The sequence below is a fragment of the Chrysochloris asiatica genome, unplaced genomic scaffold (genome assembly GCF_000296735.1).
Source record: "Chrysochloris asiatica unplaced genomic scaffold, ChrAsi1.0 scaffold00323, whole genome shotgun sequence".
In the NCBI taxonomy this organism is placed as follows: Eukaryota; Metazoa; Chordata; class Mammalia; order Afrosoricida; family Chrysochloridae; genus Chrysochloris; species Chrysochloris asiatica.
The window spans coordinates 1,611,190-1,616,915 of NW_006408841.1; the positions used below are offsets into that span (position 1 = coordinate 1,611,190).

The 5,726-nt window shown below is 47.3% G+C and overlaps 1 pseudogene; it reads left to right on the forward strand.

Annotated features, from left to right (window-relative positions):
- Positions 1 to 576: 576 nt before the first annotated feature.
- LOC102832086 lies at positions 577 to 1,117 on the forward strand (annotated as a pseudogene).
- Positions 1,118 to 5,726: the final 4,609 nt, after the last annotated feature.

Below are 5,726 nucleotides of genomic sequence, written 5' to 3' on the forward strand. Positions count from 1 at the left end.
TGGTCCTTGTGCTCATTGAGTTTGAGAGTAACCACCATTCTACTGTGTTGTTCTCTCAGATGTTCTCCGAGCTGTGGGCTGGGGACCCAGTGTCCTTGTTTTCTCTGCTGAGGTTCTTTCTAGCAGCAATGATAAGGAGCCCGTGGGCCAGAAGCTAAGTGACCTGTGTTTGTTCTGATGGTCAGCAAGGTGGTTAGCATTATCTGCCTCAGGTGGTTTTCTGAAGGACACCTCCCATAATTCATAGATTTCATTCTGTTTTATGTTCTGTTTGTGTTATTCGCATTCTGAGTAATAACCCTCTTGAGCTTTGGCTGACTCACAGAGCCCCTGCACAAGGACTCCACACCATCTGTAGCATGTTACTTGTCCCCTTCAAAGATCAGCCCTCTCCCCATTGCCTCATCTTTCACTGCTTTCTTCTCAGGAAGGGAGTCTTTACTGATCCACTTGTACTTTAGCTTTGGGTTTGGGAAGATAAGCACAAACAGGTGTGGAACCACCAGCTCAGGCTCCCTGCTGTGCTGGCCACCTTAGTAAGTTCACAGAGTTATTAGTGCTTCCTGCCTGACTGTCATGTCTTCCTCACCCTTCCACCCAAGGGTGAGCCTGTCTGCCATAGACCGCTACATCATACATGAGATCTACAATGGGGAGAACACCCAAGACCAGTTTGAGTACGAGCTGGAGCAGGCCCTGGAGACTCAGTACAAGTACATTGTGATTGAGCCCATGTGCATTGGGGACGAGACTGCCTGCTGGATCACTGTGGGCAACTGTCTGCACAAGACCACTGTGCTAGCAGGCACTGCTTGCCTCTGCACCCCACTGGCCCTACCTCTGGAGTATTCCCACTACATCTTCCTGCCGGCTGGTGTGCTGAGCCTAGCCTGCTGCACCCTCTATGGGATCTCTTGGCAGTTTGACCCCTGCTGCAAGTACCAAGTAGAGTATGATGCCTACAAACTGTCCCGTCTACCTCTGCACACACTCACCTTCTCCACTTCTGTGGTACTGGTCCGGAAGGACGACCTGCATAGAAAGACTGCATAACACAATAGCTCTTGCTGCCCTGGCTTACTGTGTAAAGAAGATTTATGAACTCTACCTTGTATGATTTCAGGGAAAAAGGGAGAGAATGCAGAACAGCCCAGCTCAGAAAGACAACAGTGCTCAGACTACCAGAGTCACAGCTTTGCCCTGTGAAACAGCACAGCCTGGGAAGGTATTTGGTTTTTCATTGTTATTATTATTTTTTTAAAATAACACAGATCATGGGTTTTTCAGCACATTAAACTAAGATGTGGATTTCCATAACCCAAGAAGGGGTCTGAAGCTGTGGACATCTGACTGGGCAGTGGAATGCTGACGGAAGCAAATGCTACTGAGGGGTGTGAGCGAGTTTTGGGTGAGGGGGTCTTTAAGTCTATTTGTTTAACTTTACCATCGGAGCCAACCAGAAGCTAATGACCATTAAAATGATGAGCGTTTCAATTGCAGGCGTTTTCTCTCTTCATGCTGTACTTGTAGTCTGCTCTGGGTGGCAGCTTGCAAATGCAGGGACTGTGGCCTGTCCACCCCCACCCCTCTCCCCCTAGAAGAGGAGTTCCTAAGTAGGGTAGACCTGAACCCTAGGCAGACAGACCCTCCTGAAGCCATGACCTTCCAAGACCATGCTGTTCTGGCTGCGGCAAGACAAGGGGTGTGTGGCTTTGAGGTGAAGGTTAGTTTGGGTGCATGTGAGACAATAGGTCTTCTCCATCTGTGTTCCAAGGCCCCCTGCACTATTTCTGATGGGCACCCCAAGTTCTCTTTGTCTTAGGCTGAGGGAAGGGCAGCCTTCCCAGTACTGCCTAGCTGTTGGTGTCACAGCCCTGCTTCACAGGGCAGCTCAGGCCCCTTGCCTAGAGCTGGCCACTGCTTGTCATGTTACTTGTACCTCTTAGAAAGGTCCTCCCCCCACCTTAAAGCTGCAATTTCTCAAAGACCTCTCTCCTTCACTAACCTGAAGAACTAAACAATATTGTTTTCTGAAGGGCCAAAAAGTCAGGTTACCTTTTAATTTTGTTTAAATGGACTCATCAGAAAGGGATGATAGGGCCATTTTTGTAGGGAGGCTCAGAACTTTTAAAGATTTAAAAAGGGACTTACGACCCACAGGTTTATTTCAAGAGCACTACACATACTACTCTCTATTTAAGTACTGGGTTTGCACGACTCTGGTAATCCGGACCAGTGGTGATGAAGGAAATGCTGGGCCTCACAGAGGGACCTACAAACATACTTGTCCTGGCTGCGTAGGCACGCTGAAACCCAGGGCCTCCACATCACATGGAAAAGAGCTGTTTGGGCAGCCAAACAGAAGCCCTCACCCAAAATAGAAATGGGGCAAGTGGTGCTGTGCCTCCTCCTTTTCAGTTGTCCTCAACAACGTGATTTATGTCGAATGCTCTAATCCAGATATTAAAATGCCATCTTAGTGATTCGTCCTCTGGCCAAGGAGCAGAGAACAATGTGATGGTGTGGAGAAGGCAGAAAAGACCTCCACCAGGAAGGGGAAGCACTGAGAGCCCACCTATATAGGCTCCCCTCCTGGTCAGTGCCACCCTCTGACTGAGAGACCATCCTAAGTGGGCCCCACCATTCCTGATGTGCCACCATGCTGTCGAAACACAAAATAACTGCAGTAATAACTGTCAACTCAGAGAATGCAAAGGCCACATTTGCATAGCCTATGTGTGCACTTTTTAACAAATCGTGTAACAGATTTATCTAGTTTTAATTACACATCTGCATACCAATTGTGGTACTATATGATAAAAGCACTGGGCCACTAGGTTGGTTTAAACCACAATGTTGGTGGTTCAAATTCACCAACTACTCCTTGGAAACCCTATACAGGGTCACTATGAATCGGAACTGACTCGAGGTCACTTAACAAGTTGATGTTAAAGGCCAGCTAGTCAGGAAAGGTGGAGGTACCGGTCCTCACCCACTTTCCAGAGGCCGTGCTCTAAACCAGGCAGTCTGCCAGCTTCCCCGAGGCTGCACATCTGGCTCAGTAGCTGCTGGTCCTGCTGCAGAAGGGAAATTGACCCCTCAGTGCTATTTTGGTTGGCAGGCTGCCTAGGTGACTATGTCATTCTCATTCAACCCACCACTGGGGCTTGCCAGACTTTGGTTTTGGTATAATGCCAACTTCTGCCTGGGGCAGTGAAACACCAAGAGGCTTGAAGAGCAAAAGGGAAAATGTCTTTAATCTTTGCCAGACATTTGGAGGCAGAACCAATTGAATCGTGCTTTTCAAGTCTTCTCAGTTAAATTCAAGGATGAAAGAGCCAAGGTGTAGAAATGGAAGATAAAAAAAATAAGCAGCAGCAACACCATCTCTGGTGCAAATTCAAACATTGGCTTGAGCGTCTCCCTAGAATTAAAGAGCCTGCATGGATAAGGGGATGTAAAAAACTCAGACAAGACGTTCCTAGCAGTGGACTGGGTGCCAGCACAGAGCAAGAGCTGGCATGACAGTTGTTCTGGGGATCTTAGCTAGGCTCCGCTCCCTCTTATTTGAAGGTCCTAATGGTTGTGTGGGGGTAAGGAGTGGGCTATCTTTCTTGCCTCTCTGGCACTTGCCAGCTGCAAGTTGGGCCTCAGATGCAGCCTTTGGCACACAGCCATATTTAGCTAGATTTAATAATTGTTCTGTGGGTTAATGTGCCAGCCTGCAAAGCCATTTGAGCTGCAAGGTTGGCAGTTCAAGCTCACCAGCTGCTTCTCAAAAACCCTATACGGGGTCGCTATGGGTCAGAAACGACTTGACGGCACTTAACAACAAAAATGATTGCTCAATTTGCCTTGCATTACCATTTATAGCAAAAGCAAACTGGTTTTCCATATATGGTAGAATATAAAATGAAGATGATCATATTAATGGTATTGATGTGTGAAATGTAAAGGGGATGTTTAGGTTGGGAAATCCCTCAGTACTTTGCTCCATGCACCAGGTATTGACCTATACCCAAGTTAGGCCTCAGTGGGCTCCAGGCCACGTGTTACACTGGCTACACAACCAACCATCTTAGCGTATAGTGTTCCACATATGAGGCATGAATAAACTTGGATTCCTGTTTTGGAGATTGTCACTTGCTGACCACTTTAGTTCCTGGAGAGAGAAGAAAGACATGGACATGAAACCAAGTGTCAGCCCAAGGAGAGCTACTCTCAGGAAGGACAGATTAGAACCAGCTGTGCACTTAGCCATTTAATTAGACTCCAGACAGGGCTTCCCTTTAGAGGGGTGTGTGCCATCTCCAATTTTAATGTCTAGCATGTAAACTAAGGTCTTTCCCTTCAACATGAGGTGAATGAACATAGAAAATGGAGAACCCCTATCATGCTTGTGCCCATGTTTTAGCTGAGGATACCTGGGATGCCTAAGGTATGCTGTGAGTGGCTAAGTTCCTAGATCCCACCACCTACTCCCTTCTCCCCAGGGACTCTTGGGGCAGCATCAACAATCCAACCTCCTCAGGTCAGAGCTATGACAACGAGAGTGCCAGTCTTGGAAGTCTTCAGCAGACCCAGAAAAGATTTCATTGTAACTGTCAATTTCAATAGAAATCGTTCTTCCTAAATTTTGGAACTGAATTTGATGTACTCAGTGAACCTCAAACATTATTTTTAATACATGAAAAAGGGGAAAGCAGTTACTCTTTTTGGCTTGGATACCAGAAGTTAGAATTAACAACTGCTGAATCTGTGAGCCTGTTGCTCACAGAACCACCCTGAGCAGTATCCTAGAGGCACGGTGGACTACAGGGCTCTCCTTGCATCTGTGCTTAGCCACAGTGTGCTGGGGCCTGCAGTCTTCTCCTTGGATGATGCCTGCTCCCTGGTAGTGCACCCGTCTTCTACACTGATTGGAGGATTAGTGGGCCCAGAAGTGAATATGAACAATGGTTTTTTGTAACTATAGCCTTGTTCTTCTAGTACTGGAGGTGAACTCTGCCAAAACAACTATGTAAGTGGCCTTGGGTAAGTCAGAGGTGACAGCAACTGAGTCGGATGACATCATAACTTCTGATTTCAAAATAGAAACAATTTCTAAGGAGCTGCTGAGGCTGGAGTTCAAAGGTGGTGTGGTCTTGTGAATCCCTAAGGATCCTGCCTCTTGCCTGTTGCACTCACTCCTTGTTTTTTCCATGTTTACTTGCTCCTGGGAAGAGCCTGGCTACCTTTGGCTCCCATTCTTTGCCAGCAGGAGGTTGGTCACAGGACTCCAGACATGCTCGTGCATCTTTCCCAACAAAAACAAATCTCCTTCAAGTCCCATAGAGACAACCATCTGTTCTTTGTAGGCCAACAACACCTGGGAAAGTACCTTCTCCTCACTCGAGCTCTAGCCAGGTCTAGGAGTCCTTGGATTTCTGCTCCTTTTGAGCTCTGGAAGCCATGAGACCAAAAAAGAGACCAGGAGTTAGAGTTTGAAGGTAAATGGCCAAGAAAGGAAGCAGGTCAGCCAGAATCACGTCTTTCTTCTTCTTTCCCACGGCAGCAAAGACATCTTGGGCCACCTCTGTGGGGCTCCAGCCCTGGGTCATGGTCTTGTCCATAACTAAAACACACACAGAAGAAAGCAAAATAAACATGTGAACATGGAAACAAGTCCCTCAGGGACCTGGGCTGGTACAACCTTTAGGTCCACCACTGTGTCCCTTATGCAACTG